Here is a 19,712-nt window from a genome sequence, read left to right on the forward strand (position 1 = left end):
TGCTACAATGCTTGTTAATGTCAAACCTGGCAAAATTCGGCATTTCACACTCCACACGGTGCTCATTAATTCGAGCGCCGCAGGGCCGCTGACTACGCGGCGGGGCGTCTCCGCGGCGAGGCACGCCGCATGTCATATCCATAACCAAAGATTTGCCTTGCAAGGAGTCGCCAACACAGGTTGAAATTTAGCCTTCTTTAATGCAGGTAACAGGCATGGCACGTTCAGTCCCCAACAGCAAAACGCCAAACATGTTTCGGGCTCGATAGCCCTTGTTCACTGGCTGCGCATAAAGTCTCAGCAGCTGCGTGGATATATATCTCTAACCCCGCCCCAATGGGTCTTCATCAAGCAAAGTTGCATTCTGGGTTGAGAAGTCCATAACTAAACCATGGTGGTAGCTGGCCAAAACAGTGTGCACAAAAATAAATCCCAATTGGGGGCTGTGGCGGAAGCTGCTACAATGCTTGTTAATGTCAAACCTGGCAAAATTCGGCATTTCACACTCCACACGGTGCTCATTAATTCGAGCGCCGCAGGGCCGCTGACTACCCGGCGGGGCGTCTCCGCGGCGAGGCACGCCGCATGTCATATCCATAACCAAAGATTTGCCTTGCAAGGAGTCGCCAACACAGGTTGAAATTTAGCCTTCTTTAATGCATGTAACAGGCATGGCACATTCAGTCCCCAACAGCAAAACGCCAAACATGTTTCGGGCTCGATAGCCCTTGTTCACTGGCTGCGCATAAAGTCTCAGCAGCTGCGTGGATATATATCTCTAACCCCGCCCCAATGGGTCTTCATCAAGCAAAGTTGCATTCTGGGTTGAGAAGTCCATAACTAAACCATGGTGGTAGCTGGCCAAAACAGTGTGCACAAAAATAAATCCCAATTGGGGGCTGAGGGGGAAGCTGCTACAATGCTTGTTAATGTCAAACCTGGCAAAATTCGGCATTTCACACTCCACATGGTGCTCATTAATTCGAGTGCCGCAGGGCCGCTGACTACGCGGCGGGGCGTCTCCGCGGCGAGGCACGCCGCATGTCATATCCATAACCAAAGATTTGCCTTGCAAGGAGTCGCCAACACAGGTTGAAATTTAGCCTTCTTTAATGCAGGTAACAGGCATGGCACGTTCAGTCCCCAACAGCAAAACGCCAAACATGTTTCGGGCTCGATAGCCCTTGTTCACTGGCTGCGCATAAAGTCTCAGCAGCTGCGTGGATATATATCTCTAACCCCGCCCCAATGGGTCTTCATCAAGCAAAGTTGCATTCTCGGTTGAGAAGTCCATAACTAAACCATGGTGGTAGCTGGCCAAAACAGTGTGCACAAAAATAAATCCCAATTGGGGGCTGAGGGGGAAGCTGCTACAATGCTTGTTAAAGTCAAACCTGGCAAAATTCGGCATTTCATACTCCACACGGTGCTCATTGATTCGAGCGCCGCAGGGCCGCTGACTACGCGGCGGGGCATCTCCGCGGCGAGGCACGCCGCATGTTATATCCATAACCAAAGATTTGCCTTGCAAGGAGTCGCCAACACAGGTTGAAATTTAGCCTTCTTTAATGCATGTAACAGGCATGGCACGTTCAGTCCCCAACAGCAAAACGCCAAACATGTTTCGGGCTCGATAGCCCTTGTTCACTGGCTGCGCATAAAGTCTCAGCAGCTGCGTGGATATATATCTCTAACCCCGCCCCAATGGGTCTTCATCAAGCAAAGTTGCATTCTGGGTTGAGAAGTCCATAACTAAACCATGGTGGTAGCTGGCCAAAACAGTGTGCACAAAAATAAATCCCAATTGGGGGCTGAGGGGGAAGCTGCTACAATGCTTGTTAATGTCAAACCTGGCAAAATTCGGCATTTCACACTCCACACGGTGCTCATTGATTTGAGCGCCGCAGGGCCGCTGACTACGCGGCGGGGCGTCTCCGCGGCGAGGCGCGCCGCATGTCATATCCATAACCAAAGATTTGCCTTGCAAGGAGTCGCCAACACAGGTTGAAATTTAGCCTTCTTTAATGCATGTAACAGGCATGGCACGTTCAGTCCCCAACAGCAAAACGCCAAACATGTTTCGGGCTCGATAGCCCTTGTTCACTGGCTGCGCATAAAGTCTCAGCAGCTGCGTGGATATATATCTCTAAGCCCGCCCCAATGGGTCTTCATCAAGCAAAATTGCATTCTGGGTTGAGAAGTCCATAACTAAACCATGGTGGTAGCTGGCCAAAACAGTGTGCACAAAAATAAATCCCAATTGGGGGCTGAGGGGGAAGCTGCTACAATGCTTGTTAATGTCAAACCTGGCAAAATTCGGCATTTCACACTCCACACGGTGCTCATTAATTCGAGCGCCGCAGGGCCGCTGACTACGCGGCGGGGCGTCTCCGCGGCGAGGCACGCCACATGTCATATCCATAACCAAAGATTTGCCTTGCAAGGAGTCGCCAACACAGGTTGAAATTTAGCCTTCTTTAATGCAGGTAACAGGCATGGCACGTTCAGTCCCCAACAGCAAAACGCCAAACATGTTTCGGGCTCGATAGCCCTTGTTCACTGGCTGCGCATAAAGTCTCAGCAGCTGCGTGGATATATATCTCTAACCCCGCCCCAATGGGTCTTCATCAAGCAAAGTTGCATTCTGGGTTGAGAAGTCCATAACTAAACCATGGTGGTAGCTGGCCAAAACAGTGTGCACAAAAATAAATCCCAATTGGGGGCTGAGGGGGAAGCTGCTACAATGCTTGTTAATGTCAAACCTGGCAAAATTCGGCATTTCACACTCCACACGGTGCTCATTAATTCGAGCGCCGCAGGGCCGCTGACTACGCGGCGGGGCGTCTCCGCGGCGAGGCACGCCGCATGTCATATCCATAACCAAAGATTTGCCTTGCAAGGAGTCGCCAACACAGGTTGAAATTTAGCCTTCTTTAATGCAGGTAACAGGCATGGCACGTTCAGTCCCCAACAGCAAAACGCCAAACATGTTTCGGGCTCGATAGCCCTTGTTCACTGGCTGCTCATAAAGTCTCAGCAGCTGCGTGGATATATATCTCTAACCCCGCCCCAATGGGTCTTCATCAAGCAAAGTTGCATTCTGGGTTGAGAAGTCCATAACTAAACCATGGTGGTAGCTGGCCAAAACAGTGTGCACAAAAATAAATCCCAATTGGGGGCTGAGGGGGAAGCTGCTACAATGCTTGTTGATGTCAAACCTGGCAAAACTCGGCATTTCACACTCCACACGGTGCTCATTAATTCGAGCGCCGCAGGGCCGCTGACTACGCGGCGGGGCGTCTCCGCGGCGAGGCACGCTGCATGTCATATCCATAACCAAAGATTTGCCTTGCAAGGAGTCGCCAACATAGGTTGAAATTTAGCCTTCTTTAATGCAGGTAACAGGCATGGCACGTTCAGTCCCCAACAGCAAAACGCCAAACATGTTTCGGGCTCGATAGCCCTTGTTCACTGGCTGTGCATAAAGTCTCAGCAGCTGCGTGGATATATATCTCTAACCCCGCCCCAATGGGTCTTCATCAAGCAAAGTTGCATTCTGGGTTGAGAAGTCCATAACTAAACCATGGTGGTAGCTGGCCAAAACAGTGTGCACAAAAATAAATCCCAATTGGGGGCTGAGGGGGAAGCTGCTACAATGCTTGTTAATGTCAAACCTGGCAAAATTCGACATTTCACACTCCACACGGTGTTTATTAATTCGAGCGCCGCAGGGCCGCTGACTACGCGGCGGGGCGTCTCCGCGGCGAGGCACGCCGCATGTCATATCCATAACCAAAGATTTGCCTTGCAAGGAGTCGCCAACACAGGTTGAAATTTAGCCTTCTTTAATGCAGGTAACAGGCATGGCACGTTCAGTCCCCAACAGCAAAACGCCAAACATGTTTCGGTCTCGATAGCCCTTGTTCACTGGCTGCGCATAAAGTCTCAGCAGCTGCGTGGATATATATCTCTAACCCCGCCCCAATGGGTCTTCATCAAGCAAAGTTGCATTCTGGGTTGAGAAGTCCATAACTAAACCATGGTGGTAGCTGGCCAAAACAGTGTGCACAAAAATAAATCCCAATTGGGGGCTGAGGGGGAAGCTGCTACAATGCTTGTTAATGTCAAACCTGGCAAAATTCGGCATTTCACACTCCACACGGTGCTCATTGATTCGAGCACCGCAGGGCCGCTGACTACGCGGCGGGGCGTCTCCGTGGCGAGGCACGCCGCATGTCATATCCATAACCAAAGATTTGCCTTGCAAGGAGTCGCCAACACAGGTTGAAATTTAGCCTTCTTTAATGCATGTAACAGGCATGGCACGTTCAGTCCCCAACAGCAAAACGCCAAACATGTTTCGGGCTCGATAGCCCTTGTTCACTGGCTGCGCATAAAGTCTCAGCAGCTGCGTGGATATATATCTCTAACCCCGCCCCAATGGGTGTTCATCAAGCAAAGTTGCATTCTGGGTTGAGAAGTCCATAACTAAACCATGGTGGTAGCTGGCCAAAACAGTGTGCACAAAAATAAATCCCAATTGGGGGCTGAGGGGGAAGCTGCTACAATGCTTGTTAATGTCAAACCTGGCAAAATTCGGCATTTCACACTCCACACGGTGCTCATTGATTCGAGCGCCGCAGGGCCGCTGACTATGCGGCGGGGCGTCTCCGCGGCGAGGCACGCCGCATGTCATATCCATAACCAAAGATTTGCCTTGCAAGGAGTCGCCAACACAGGTTGAAATGTAGCCTTCTTTAATGCAGGTAACAGGCATGGCACGTTCAGTCCCCAACAGCAAAACGCCAAACATGTTTCGGGCTCGATAGCCCTTGTTCACTGGCTGCGCATAAAGTCTCAGCAGCTGCGTGGATATATATCTCTAACCCCGCCCCAATGGGTCTTCATCAAGCAAAGTTGCATTCTGGGTTGAGAAGTCCTTAACTAAACCATGGTGGTAGCTGGCCAAAACAGTGTGCACAAAAATAATATATTTATACACACATACACAATAAAACCCTAAAACATTTGAACAATTCATTAAGAAAATATATTAATCAATGGAGACAATAAAAAATATAAAAATGTAAAACCCTCAAAATGACATTTACTAAAAATACTATCAACATTAACATAAATTTAAAAATAAAAAAAATTATATTAAAAAACCAAGTAATGCTATAGGATCTATTGAATCAAGAATATGAAAACGACTGGAGTCTAAGAATATTAAAGATACCATTCCCACTCTAGTTTATACAACAGTAGGTTAAGTGTTTGACTTCGCAGGGGTTAAGTTTACTATTCCTCCTCCAGTCAATGCAATATTAGTGAAAGTGTTCGACTTTGGAGGAGTTAGGTTTACTATTCCCACTCCAGTCTAAGCAACAGTAGGGAAATAAAAACAATTAATCAATTTGCATAATATTCAATGAATAGCAATTATTGAATAATTATTATTCAATTAACAATTAACTTCGTACCCTATACCGCTACAAACTTAACAGCCTGCACCTTAAATATAACAAAAGAAATACGTTTTCCATAGTTTCCATATTTAAAATCAATGAAATAATTATTAACAATTACTAATTACCTGTTAAATAATTATTCCTTAATTAAATTCCCAACCTAGACCCGTACAAACCTAGCAGCCCGCAACTTAAATCTAAATAAAATAAATAGGTATTCCATAAATTCCATCAGTTCTCGGTTCGCTCGGACTCCCATTAAACTCTATGGGAGCCTGAATACTGAACATGTACACAGGCTCCCATAGCAAAAAGGGGTGGGTTGAGAAAAGCGTACACCATTGTGCATGCATGTGAAGGGGGGCCCATGGGTACCCCCACGGAACCAATCGGTAGGCCCCAGGTGAAGGGGGGCCCGCTACAGCCCCCTGAAGTCCGATTCCCACAGCCATTTCATCTCACTGAGACCGGGTCGATGCGGCTGTCCCAATCATGCAACGTACTAGCTCGTTCGGAAGCCAGCTCCATTGCGTGGCACAATTCGGCTGCGAACAAGTCGGACTGACAGGATTGGGTTTGGAAACGATTCGGTAGATGCGGACGAGATCTTCGCATCGTACTTGTTCGCTCGGAAGGGGGGACGATTCGGTCGGAAATAAAGGCTCCGAATCATATTTGCTCATTGCGGTACCCGTCTGAAGGCCTTCCTATCGAGATCATACTCGGCCCCTTAATAATAAACTGTTAATTAATTATGACTTAATTAACTTCACACTTTGGACCCCACAACTTAAATATAAGTACAATTAATAAATATTCCATAAATTCCATTATTAAAAATCAATCACATAATTAATTAATAATTAAGTGTTAATTAATTATTACTTAACTTCCCACCTAAGACCTCAAATAACATATAACAAAAATAAATCAATATTATATAATTTACATAATGAATATCAATAATAACATTGAATAAAATTAATTAATTATTTGCAATAAATCACTACCTTAATAACTTCTCACCCTATCCGCCTACAAAACCAACAACATGCTACAACACTATAAATTACTATTAAAAATTAAGCAACATTTTTTAAATCACTCAACATTAAGGTGCCGATTCCGATCCTGTAAAACCCGGGTACAAATGGTCGTACGGAGTGTTTTCTCCGTACGACTCGTACCCGGGAATTCCACCGTACAAACCAGCAAATACGATTCGTACAGAAATACCTTTTCCGTACAAATCGTAAAAAACACAGTGCGGCCAAAAAATACATACAATTCCGATCCTGGACAGCGCGTACTCGACGTCCGCACGGAGTCAGGCAGCGTTTTACGGACCAGCAAGTACGATTCGTACCCACAGCACTCCGCACGGCTATATTTTTACGGGAGCCAAAAAGTGCTGGAAAAGCTAAGTACGCCGCGATGCACGAGGAAAAGAGGGCCCGGTACGTGACGTACCCCCACCCCCGTATGTACGCGCCGTACCCCCACCCCGTATGTACGCGCCGTACCCCCACCTCCGTATGTACGCGCCATACCCCAGACCCCCGTATGTACGCGCCATACCCCAGACCCCCGTATGTAGGCGCCGTACCCCAGGACCGTACCCCAGCCCCCGTATGTACGTGCCGAACCATCACCCCCGTATGTACGCGCCGTACCCCCAGCGCTATGCGCTGGGGGTACGGCGCGTACATACGGGGGTGGGGGTACGGCACGTACATACGGGGGGTGGGGGTACGGTGCATACATAAGGTGGGCTGAGGTACGGCGCGTACATACGGGGGGTGGGGGTACGGCACGTACATACGGGGGCTGGGGTATGGCGCGTACATACGGGGGGTGGGGGTACGGCGCGTACATATGGGTGCTGGAGTACGGCGCGTACATACGGGGGGTGGGGGTATGGCGCGTACATACGGGGGGTGGGTGTACGGCGCGTACTTACGGGGGCTGGGGTACAGCGCGTATATACGGGGGTGGGGGTACGGCGCGTACATACGGGGCCTGGGGTACGGTGCGTACATACGGGGGGTGGGGGTACGGCGCGTACATATGGGGGGCTGGGGTATGGCACGCACATACGGGGGGTGGGGGTGCGGCACGTACATACGGGGGGCTGGGGTACGGCACGTACATACGGGGGGGTGGGGGTACGGCGCGTACATACGGGGGGCTGGGGTACGGTCCTGGGGTATGGCGCGTACAGGTGCGGGGCTGGGAGACGGGCCTGGGGTGCGGCGCGTACAGGTGCGGGGCTGTGCTACGGTGTTGGGGTACGGTGCAGAGGGGGTGTACGGTGCTGACACACGGGGGTACGGTGCTGACATGTGCGGGGTGAGGGGGGGATGTACGACTCGTATCCGGGCACAAGTTTACCCGTGTACATGTGTGCTACAGCGTTCGCTCCGTATGGGGCCTTTTACATGCGGTTGTGTATTCGGACGGGGGGTACGGATCGTACTTGCGCGCTCGGACTTCTGTTTTACGATTTGCACGTAAAAATGTCCGGCTCCCTATCGGACACTTTTCCCGACGCTATTCGGACGTAAAAATTTCCGGCTCCCTCTCGGACCATTTTCCCGACGCAATTCGTATGTATTTTTCACGCACGAATCGTACTTCGCAGTTTGTACGGTACTTGTACGATTCGTACGTGAAAATATACGGATACGATTCGTACGCAAATTTTTTTACCCGGATCGGAATCGGCACCTAAATGCTATACTTAAAAAATCATAATATTTATATATACAATACTAACACATAAAATTAATGTATCAACTAAAACACATTACAATCATTTAAAACATAACTATTTTAACTGCTACATTATACTGAAAACAGTATTAAAACATTGATATTACATCAAAAAACAATATCTTTGTCAATGATATTCTTGCTTCACAATATTAATGTATCACAATAGTTTAATTCCGATATTTCAGTCTCCAATATTTACAACTCAATATTTTTTCCAAACACTGAGACTGAAGGCTAATTTCCTTTTTGAGGTTATGGAACTTCCAGGTGACTTGCAATATCGTTGTCATGTAAGGTATGTAAGGCAGGGGCTACTTTATCCCTTCTAATACATGGTCGCATCATCAACTTTCCCACAAACCACTTAAAACCTTGGAGTGTACCTCATTTGAAAGAGAGAGCAGGTTTACAAACATGAAGAATAAAAATAGAACCTGTAGTGCAAAATTAAACACATCAAAAAACCTGTTAGATATTTGTTTCAAAATGATATTAGAAACAGTTTGATACAAGTCTGTTTAAAAAAAAGTGCAGTAGCTCGGAATGTGTAGAACATGCAGAACGATTCTAATTTTTCTTATCAAAGGAGTGTAAAAAATAAACATGTTCTTTCTGCTGTCACTGCAAGCTAGAAAATTATAACAGAAAAAAGAAACGTAGGGCATCATTAGGATGATGGGCGGACTTTGCCCGCCCGCCATCCCGACAGAAAACGGGACGCCCGCCATATGTGCGGCAGTCCCGTGGGGGATATTAGGATGCGCCCGCCACACTGGCGGGCGCATCACGCATTTTTTACATTGTGGCGGGCGGTGCTGTTAGCAGCACCCGCCGCAATGCCAAAAGTGCATGTTGTGCATATGCATGCACAACGTGGCAGGCACTGCGCGGTGCCTGTCATGTTGTGCATGCACATGCAGGGGCATACCGGGCCCCCAAATTGAAGATCCGCATGCCTTTCTGCCACCACGGAAAGGCTGCCGCCCGCCTGCATCCTGATATGGATGGCGGTGTCTAGACCCTTTTCCGCCCGGTCGATTTGTCGACCGGACGGAAAAGCAGCGGCCGGTCTTCCCATCCTCTGCAGTCCCCCCTGCCATACTAATATGGCGGGGGGAAATGGGTGGCGGGCGGGGAAGGATGTAGGGCGGATCGGCACCGCCATGCGGGCGGTGGCGATCCGCCCTACATCCTAATGGGCCCCGTAGTGTCTCATTTTGGTTGCTTTCAACAGCAACTCTGTAATCTGACCTGCTTTTCACCCTGGCTGATGGCAGCAGGCATTATGACAGCAGAACTGGACTGTAATAACTTATTACAGTTGAGTGCTGTTTATAATCGAAGACTGGGTGCATCACAAGTCATAAACTATATAAGATATAAAAAGTATCCCTTGCCGTTCATAATAAGGATATTGCCAGTCACTGAGGAGTTTCATAATAATTATAAGGTTATAGAATTCTGAGGTAACTTTCACTATCCTTATCATGTACGCCAGAGGGTAATTTATCCTATATAATACATGGTCACACCATCACTTTTGCCACAAGCCACTTAAAACCATGATGCGTAGCTCTTTCATATGAAAGATCGAGCGTGTTTGGAAACACGAAGATTACAAATAAAACCTTTAGTGCAAAATTAAACACAAATCAAAAACCTGTTAGAAAGTTTTGGCAAACAGATATTAGAAACAGTTCAATACAAGTCAGTTTATAAAAAAAAAGCTGTAGTAGCTTGGAATGTGCACACACATTTAGAAAGATTCTAGCTTTTCTCTATATAAGGAGTGTGAAAAACAAACGTTCTCTCTGTTTGTCATTGTAAACTATTTAAATAGAGCAGGTGAAAGAAAAGCAATTTTCAGTTTGTTGCTTTAAACGGCTGTTTTAATTTTGCTCCGTGACCTGATAACTTATAACAGTCGAGTTCTGATGATTTTTCTTTATAATTGGTGACTGGGTATGTCACAAATCAGACAATATAAAGAAATCAGAGACTGTTGTTTACACAGGGATTACAGAATCATATGTATTAAAAGAAATTAGAGGCGTGCATTGATACAGGGATTGCAGAATTGCTTGTATTAAAAGAAATTAGAGACGTACATTTATTCAGGGATTGCAGAGTCGCTTGTATTAAAAGAAATTAGAGACGTACATTTATACAGGGATTGCAGAATCGCTTGTATTAAAAGAAATTAGAGACGTACATTTATACAGGGATTGCAGAATCAGATGTGTTATAAAACTATCTGTGCCTCTAATTACAAAAAGGAATAAAGTCATTGTTGATTCACAAATGTTTGAACCCTATGCACACAGTTATATCATATCGTCTCTAAATTAGACTGGCATCCATAATTTGAATTAAAAAATGCACCTTTTATTTACAATTTCCTTCATATAATTTGACATCAAGTATTCTTACGGTCACCTTCATTCTATTGGTAAATGTTCTTTTTGACATTCTGTATTTAAAATAAAAAACAGAGATGGCAATTTTTCGGACACCTCCACCACATTTCTTCACTTCGGGCTCTGAATGCAATGTTATGTATGTTATGTTATTGAAAATGTGTAAAGCGCACGTTCACCAACAGGTCTCTTGGCACTGGGTTATTCTTTGGAGTCACCAATTTTGAAAAGTCCATGTCTAGCTGTAAGCTTGAGTAAAAAGCCAGGTCTTCAGCTTCTCCTTAAAGCGCATATGGTCTGTTTCTAGTCTCAACGATGAGGGTAGAGAGTTCCAAAATTGGGGTCCCTGTGTTAAAAACCGTGACCCTCTCCGTTTGTGTCTGAATCTAGGGACCACCAATAGATTCATATGCATAGATCTTAGAGTGCACTGTGGAGAGTATCTATGAATTCTTGAAGATATATACTTAGGGACAGTGCCATGTATAGCTTTGGACAGTATACATCCTGTTTTAACCATGGAACGCTGCTCCACTGGAAGCCAGTGGAGCTCCTTCAGCAGCGGCTTGACGTGACATCCTCTGCCTTATTGATAGATAATTCTGTCTGCTTGATTTTGTATTATCGTTATAAAAAATCACCATTTACACAATGTATCAATTAAATAATTCATAATAAATTAATAATTCATTATTAAAAAAAAATATTACTGAATTAAGTTCCCACCCTTTACCCCTAAAAACTAACCCACACCAAAATATAATTTGAAAAAAAAATAATTTACATAATTATAATTTAAATAATTATTAATTGAAAATTAATTAGACTTAATTAACTTCTCACCTTGTACAAACCTCACAACCCACTACACTAAAATTTACTATTAACAGTTCAAATAAACTTATAAATAACTTAAAACTACAAACTATATTTAAAAACATTAACAACAATTATACAAACAATATATAACATACAATTAAAATTTTATTTAAAACACACAAAATAATTAAAAAACAATATTTTTACAACAATATTATTGAAAAAGATATTAACAGAAACGATATTCTTGAAACCGATATTACTTACCTTAAAAAAATCGATATTTTTGCCAATGATATTTCTGCATCACGTTATTTCTGTGACACGATATTAAAAACTCTATGTTTCTGTCACTTGATATTAATGGCTCGATATTTTGTCCGAATACCCACATTACATGGTTGGTTTAGACTATTCAATGTATATCTCCTGCTAACAGGTTCTCAGGAGGCTGAATATGTGGTTAATATGCCAGATGTTACTCATGCAGGGCTAATGAGGTGGACTGGTACATATGGAGGTAAATTGCCTACACCGTTTGGGTTAAACATTCTACTGTTATTATAGTAAGGTACTGGAGTCTGGGAGCATATTAGCAAAACTGCCAGTGGCACAAAGAAGAAGGGTGATGGCGGCCTAGGATTAGTTTGCTTCACTAGTATAAACCGTACTAGGTTATAAGGTACGTCGCTAGGACAAAGAATGCAGATTTCCAAGATTCACACTAGATATACGGGAGTATCAATGTGTTCCCAGACTGGGGAAAATAGCATATCTGTTAGATGAACAGGCACCTGTCTAATGCGCATGTCGAATGGAAGGGTATTGAGGCGGGCTCTTCCTCACCAATGAATTCTTGGATTAAGATCTAGTTCATTAAATATGCAAATGAAAGTCCTGTACTGTGAAATTAAGAAAAATACCGATTTCATAAAGGATCAAAAGACTAAAACCCTCATTAGGAGAGGCCTAATAATCGCAGTGGGCTTGGTAACAGCGGTGATGTTGCACACAGAGATTTCGGATGCTGGAGATACCCCAAATCTCTTTACAAAACACTGGGCGAAATCGGTGTGGAAACACTGATTTCTGCATTTTTTTGCCCCAAACTTTGCAATCCCTGTTATGGCCCTGCCCCTGGTTTACAAGTCCAACGGTAACAGTAATTTAAGGGGTGAAGAAGGAAAGGGCATTATTCCAGGTCACTCATAATGTAGACCTAAGGAACATTTTTTACCAAAATCAAGGAACTTGCGGCAGGACCAGCCAGAAGCTTCAAATCTGCTCATGTTAGGCTAGCGGGAGAAAGATTTAGCTCTCGTTTTTCTGCTGTGCCCAATATACTATGAAAATCAAAAAACAACGGAAGAGTGAGGCCAAACAATGGACAGGGAAGGAAAGCCAACACGAGGAAACACTCTTGCTTAAAAAGAACCCTCACTCACCAACCTAGTTGGTGACATGCTTCATCATTGGGTCCCCACCAGAGAGGCCGAATTCGGGTCCACGGAGGGTAACCAGTAGGTGCCGAGCAGGCGCGTACCTTGAGAGAAGGTTTAATTTGAGTTTAAGCGCCCCCCACCGGGACCCATGTTGTGAAGTCTACTTTTACTTCACATCCTTAACGGCTTTCGGAAATCCTGAAGGTTTGATCGGATAAACCGTGGTTTTGTTCGATATGTCCCCCACAGGTTAGGGTGCGCCTTAGCGTGCACATACCGCCGTGGTGGGTTGGTCCTGATGAAAGCTTCACAAATAGCACTTTGAAGCAGAAACATGTTGACCACTTGTATCACACTATGACAAATTGGATGCGTCTGGTCAATTTAGCCAGATAGATCACATCCAACTCACTTGTTTTTACTGCTGCCGGGTTTTCCACCTTTAAACTTTTTTGGGGAATAAACTGAGGCATCTTTTAAACTCACTATTTTCACAATCACACACACGTACCACACAAAAAAACAGCTCCGCTGTAACCAGGCGTCATAGCACACCAGAGAGGCACTCGGCCTCTCTGGTGGGGACCCAATGATGAAGCATGTCACCAACTAGGTTGGTGAGTGAAGGTTCTTTTTAAACAAGAGTGTTTCCTCGTGTTGGCTTTCCTTTCCTGTCCATTGTTTTGCCTCACTCTTCCGTTGCTTTTTTATATTTACTAGGGAGACTAAGAGTGATTCCTTCATTTTCCCTCTCTTTCCTGTTGTTATAATTTACCCATTATACTATGAACATAAACTACACCTGCTTACCATGATTTTTAAATTGTAGGGCATTTATGGGCGAATCCTCGACATTATTTTACTTCGTTAGCCTTCCAATTTGTTTTGACCCGTGCATAATTTTTTGTGATTTTTCGAATTCTTGCTGCCCACAAGAGCATTTTGCAAATGTTTAATATACATCCACCTGAGCTGGCATTCACAGTAATGTATGATTTTTATAATTACAGGACTGGCTCCAAGGCGGTGCAACTGGTGCAACTGCACCAGGTGCTGACTTCTGGAGGGGGCGCTGTGTTTGCACGTATATTATGGTTTTAAAAGTAAGGGCTGCCACCTTCCTTGCCTCAAACAATTTTCAGGCAACAATAAAATTGTCAAGATAACTGGTGAATAATGTTCTTCCTGGAGAGAGATGGAGTTTTGGCTAGTGGAAGTTTTGACTCATCATAAAGTAGCACAGAGGGTTATTATGCCTGCTACAAAGAATGTGTACGACAGAGATCACAAAGTGCATATAATGTAAATAGGTCAGTGGGTTACTGTTTTAGTCAGAGGCATATTTTTATTTCTTGCAATTAAAATTCTAACATAGAACAATGAGCTATTAACTATTATCAAAGAGCTGCATGCAAACGGTAAGGTTTAGATTAGAGCGTTATGATTTTGTCCCCAGTCTTTCATTATCATAATGTTGCAAAAAAGGTTAATTTGGGTAGAAATCAATTCTTATTATTAAGGAGAACCCTCAACCACTGTGTTACGATTTATATTTTGAGTTTGTGTTTCTCCAGCCCAAGTACTCTTAAACTATACTACCTACCAGTAAAGATGATGTGACTCCTACACCTTATAGTCCTCTGTCTTATGTAACATTATTTTCTATACAATGATTTACACACGTACGATTGATTGCCTCTGTGCAATGTGTGTGATGTAAAGCTCTCTGACGCCCTACAATGGTATGAGTGGCGCTATAAAAATAATTAAATGCATCTGAGAGAGAGTGGTTATTGAGGCTTGAGGGGCACTGTTAAAGGGTGGTGGTGAGGGAATCCGTGGTGGAGGTGGTGTTTGGGGGGCGCCCACAAACATTGTTGCATCAGGTGCCACTAGCACTAAAGCCGGCCCACGGTAAGGGTCAGCCCTTGTTCTATTGTTAATTTTTGTTATTTGTAGAGTTTGCCAGATCTTGATTACTAGGTTTATTTGTGTAGGGTGAGGTCAGTTTGTGCATCCTTTGTATGAGTGTTGCAGTTGGTTTTCTGCACATATTGAAACCCACCAGTTTCCCCGCACAGATGCGCCAAGAACCTTCAGAAGGTGTCTCAAGGCTGCTCTTTTCCCGCAGATTAAACAAAGCGTCGAGGCCCCTCATGAAGTGTGTGCTGCTTTGGAGCCGTGATGTTTAATGATACATACACACAATATACTGTAATGTGACACAGTGCGAGGTATGACCGTTGTTATTTCGTGAATGCTCAGCGTCTGCTTTTGCGCCTCTAGGCACTGATATCTGTAGGAGTAGTTGTGCGCCTTCCTGGAAGTGTGCAGTTGTCCTACCCGTCTGTCTGTGCATCCTTTCCTTCCTGTTGTTAGTCAGGGTGGTTGTCTCGGATTGCCTGTGCATTGTCCATGTTCCTGGGACTCTATCCGGACGCCCTGGTCTCCTTGTGTGTGTCCTAGTTTTTGTCCAAGTGCTCTTGTCTGACTGTTTTGTCTAGGGTTTCTGTTCCAAGTTCCTTCCCCAATGCCCTTGTGCCAGTATTATTGTCCGAGTTCTTGTTTAGTGTCTGTTTCTTTCTTCTAGTGTTCTTGTACCAGTATCATTCTCCGTGTCCTTGTTCCAGGGGTATTGTCTTACTGTTCTTGTCTCGTGCCCTTGTTTGTTTCCTTGTCTTATTGTTCTTTTATCAGCATTTGTCGCTGTGTTATTGTCCGTGTCCTTGTTTGTTCTAGTGTAATTGTCTCACTGTTATTGTCTCAGACGCGTTGTTTCAGTGGCCCCTTTTTAGGTCGAGGAACCGTCCAGTCTGCCGAAGGCAGAACCGGCAGTCCGGAGATCTTATGATGCTTAGTGTGCCTATTTAGCCCGCCTCTCTTTTTGCCTCTCCTCCATTGGCTGGCTTCCTAAACGGAGGCCAGCCATTGGAAGAGAGAGCCGTCCCTCCAAATAGGCTCCGTCTTTTTCAGATTCGGGGGCGTGTTCCGTGCTCTTCTTTCCACTTTTTAGCCACGCCCTTTTTTAGGCGTGTTTTTCTCTCCTCCAGCCTATGGCAAGAGGAGAGAAAAGAAAAACACGCCCCCGAATCCGAAACCGCCGCTGCGTTTCTCCGAGGCATTTCTGCTTCGCCTCGGAGAAAGGCAGTGGTGTGCTTGTTTCATTCTTGGGATGTTCTAAAGAAAATAAAAGGAAAGCCCTAGGTATTTGCCGTGTTCCCTCCCGAATTGGAATCGCTTTGAAAAAGTCCAGTTGTAAACTGGCCTCTGATAAAACGTCCAGGAACACAGAAGACAGACTACACCACGATGTTGCTGTCATTGGGCTGATGTTTATCGTTTGGTAAACTAAAACTCAAATAGTAAAGAATTAACTGATTAACCTGAATGGTTTTGTTTAACATTTAAAGGCTCGGTGGACAGTGAGCAGTTTTTAAACTTTAATTCACATTTAATTTTGGAAACCGCACATATATCTACTGTTAGGGGGATTATTCAGAAACATACCATTTCAACGACGGCCTTCGGACTTACCTGTATAGATAAGACGCACATTAACAACTTTCTACGTTATACTCTCATGATATGATAGCCATTCTTTAATGTACCGGAAGAACGAATACTCCACGGAGAGCATAACAGTCCCTTTTCCATTTCATGAGTAAACTGTGCGATCTAAGATGGCCGTGAGTGTGACGTCAAACATTTGGCATGTCCTTTTTCCATTTCAATGTACTCCCGCCTGGTGTACTTGCAGTCGGTGCGGCTGAGGTGCGCGCGCTAATCTTTTAAATCCGCGTGTTCGTTCCCGTGTTTCGCTGTAACTCAAGTCTGTTGCGTAGGTCCAATTGCTGCGGCAGCCATGTGGCTGTTCAGGACAATGGGGGTCTTGCGCTGCTCAGAACTGGTTTAAGCGAAGCACTGCGCGTAGCTTGAGCCCGAGCGCTGATCTCCGAGGCATGCGAGGTTGAGCCAGCAACGTGAAAGTCAACAACTTTTAGCAGGGAAAAAGTTCAGAAAAGAAGCAGGTGAGATGTTTTAACTGTTCCATGATGCGTGTTCTACCAACAGTGAACGCACCATGGTTTAAGTTCGACTGGGATTGATGTCTAATGTTTCATAATATTTAATGGTCCCCGGTGTTTATACGATGAGCTTCCATACCGCGGAGGGGACCGAATGTATGTGCATGAAAATGAAGTGTGTGGTGGAGTATTGTGTTAATTCCAAAGCAGATTTTCGTGCTACCTTAAGAAAACTGTATCTTGTGCGCAGCATACAGCTGGAGGGAGCATTGAGCTCCCAGACAGGAAAGAGATGCTGTTGTGTTGCTCCCGAGCTTATCTCTACAATGGCATCGTAGGTATGGTTCTCTCGAGGAAGGGTTGTTGTGCTCTCAACCGGAAGGTGAATTTATTAGGTTCTTACTTTTATGAGGATGGCTGTATTCCTAATTGTCAAGTATGTTCTAATGTAATTCACTTTGGGAATGAGGTGATGGTTGTCTGCCCATCTGACAAGGGCTGACTGTGTGTTCTAACCCTGGAGCTGAGCAGGGGACAGGGTTGTGTCCAGTTACAGTGGATATAACCTACTTGGCGGTTGCCTTGTGCATTGTATTAGGTGGGAACATGTTTAACTGCGAATGATATTGTTGTATAGGGAAGTAAGAAAATGACTATTGACAATGGTATTCGTGCTTGATGCTGGCGCTCGGGATCAGCACTCCCCATCTACCTGACTAAGTTACCGTTCACACTAAATATAATATTTTTATGTGGGTTAAAAAGTGAATCCAACAATTACAACTTATATAAATGTACAATTCTACATACGTTTCAATAAGTGTTAAAATAACTACAGTCAGGCAAGTAACTTTTCCTAAATTGTCTAAGTTGCACACACATAACAAACTACGAAAGGCGCTAGTCGCCAGCATTGAAGGTAAAACTGATTTTTTTTAAAAAGTGACATGGATAACTTTAATAAATGACGGGTACTTTCCTCCCTTATTAAATATCCTGGTTTTTATGGGCATACTGTGCTGTAAACCATATCGCTTGCGCACTTACAGCACGATGGGCTATTTTTCTGTACAGTTAGGCAGGCGATTGCTGCTAGCCGCTCCTAAATTATTTCTGAAAAAATAGACAGCTTATTATTATTGCCTTTGTCAAGGACCGCAGGCGCTTCTGAAAACTGCGTGTGACGAGCTGTGATGCTGTGTGCTCAACTAACTTTCCTATCCAATTGAGATTTTTTTTAAGCGATTTTCCAGGGAGGAGCGAGATCACCGGCATTAACATTAGATCAAGTTTGGCTCACGTTCTTGGCTGTACTAGCCCACTGCATGATGTAACCGAGAAAGCCCTAACTTGTCTTTGCTCCTCGAGGTTCACTCGTGCACGTTATCAACGTTTATCCTCCACTAAATTAAAAGAAACCGCTATTTATTCTGTACACACCTTTGTTGTTGGCTTGTGTAGCCGTTCTGTTATTGTTTGAATACACTTCTGTGTTTTTTTTAAGTGTCATTCCATCATAGTTTCGTTGTCTTTACAGATTGGTTACAGGAAATGCTTCAGTGCCGCCACTACATTTTAATGGGAGGTTTGTGTCCTTAAATCTTAGTCCTATGTTCCTCGTTTGAGGTGCTGGTTATAAGATGCTTTGGTTGCACGGCTCACTGCTTACGTCTGTGCCATGCTTTGTTAACCTGGAGAAAGGAAACCTAACAAATTGTGAGCCAGGCGGTGGCAGTGAATTCGAGGTCACTCCATGTAACATTTTGAAGAAAAGCCGTCGAAAAAGTGAGTCACCATAAATAAGTAGAAAGCTAAATACATGTTGCACATCGAACGTTTTGTATTGCTCGAGACGCAACTGCTTTGCTGTCTTACCCCCAAGTTCAACATAACTCACGATACTGTACATAAAATATAACGATTGCTGCGTTAAGGAACAGTAACGTGCTTCTGCAGTGATTGCGCGGTCTCAGAGATTCACATATTATCGTGAGACTATTTCACGCCATGTCACTTGTGGTTTTGTTCCAGTAAATGCAGATCACACAGCTTTACCATTTGTTTCTATTATGTAATCATTTCCGTGAATACGTTCATCTTGTTTGGGGTATGAAAGGCGAGAGTAAAAGTTCCCATAACAAGGACGAGTTCACAACGTGACACCTGAAATGAGAATATTTCTGGCACTCTTGACAGATTTAGATGTAGTCAACAGTTCCAGGAGACCTTCACCAGATACCTCTCTAACTCCCCAGGCCAGGATAGAACCTGAGGGGATCCTGCATCCCACTGGATGCAACAGGAAGGTGCACACAGGCTTTCCTACAGTGAGAGAATAAAATTAGTTTACTTAGCGGAGTACCATAAAACGGGTGCAAAAGCGGATACTACAGCATTTGCAGGCTATCAAAAATTCGGATGCTATGTACCCAGTAGCGAGCCATTTTGCAAAGGAACATCAGGGGACTGCAAGCCTTTTAAGTTACACTGCAATTGAGAGTTTCTGAGAAAATAAGAGGTGGATATAGAAAGGAGGGCCAGCAGCGACTGGAATCTCAGTATATTCAGAGATTAGATTCCAAGGAACTCTGGAGCTTCAATATTGATTAGGAGATGCACATTCATCTTTGATTGGTAATTACATTGTACCTCTGCTTGTTTTTAACCCCTTCAGCGCGGCGCGGATTTCCGCGCCGTGCTGAAGGTGCTGTGCGCGGGCGGGGCCATGACGGAGCGGTTCCGTCATGCGCACAGCGCAACCGA

At 44.6% G+C, this 19,712-nt stretch overlaps 1 long non-coding RNA gene across 1 annotated transcript in view; it reads left to right on the top strand.

The window, feature by feature from the left end:
• Window positions 1–19,712, top strand: part of LOC146863824 (uncharacterized) — a 343,641-nt gene that overhangs the window by 303,647 nt on the left and 20,282 nt on the right. Inside the window, exon 4 of the long non-coding RNA XR_014976568.1 lies at window positions 18,487–18,534. This is a non-coding gene — a long non-coding RNA (uncharacterized LOC146863824). The remainder of the gene's footprint in view (window positions 1–18,486; window positions 18,535–19,712) is intronic.

Source organism: Triturus cristatus, chromosome 2_1, assembly GCF_964204655.1.
Source record: "Triturus cristatus chromosome 2_1, aTriCri1.1, whole genome shotgun sequence".
Classification (NCBI taxonomy): domain Eukaryota; kingdom Metazoa; phylum Chordata; class Amphibia; order Caudata; family Salamandridae; genus Triturus; species Triturus cristatus.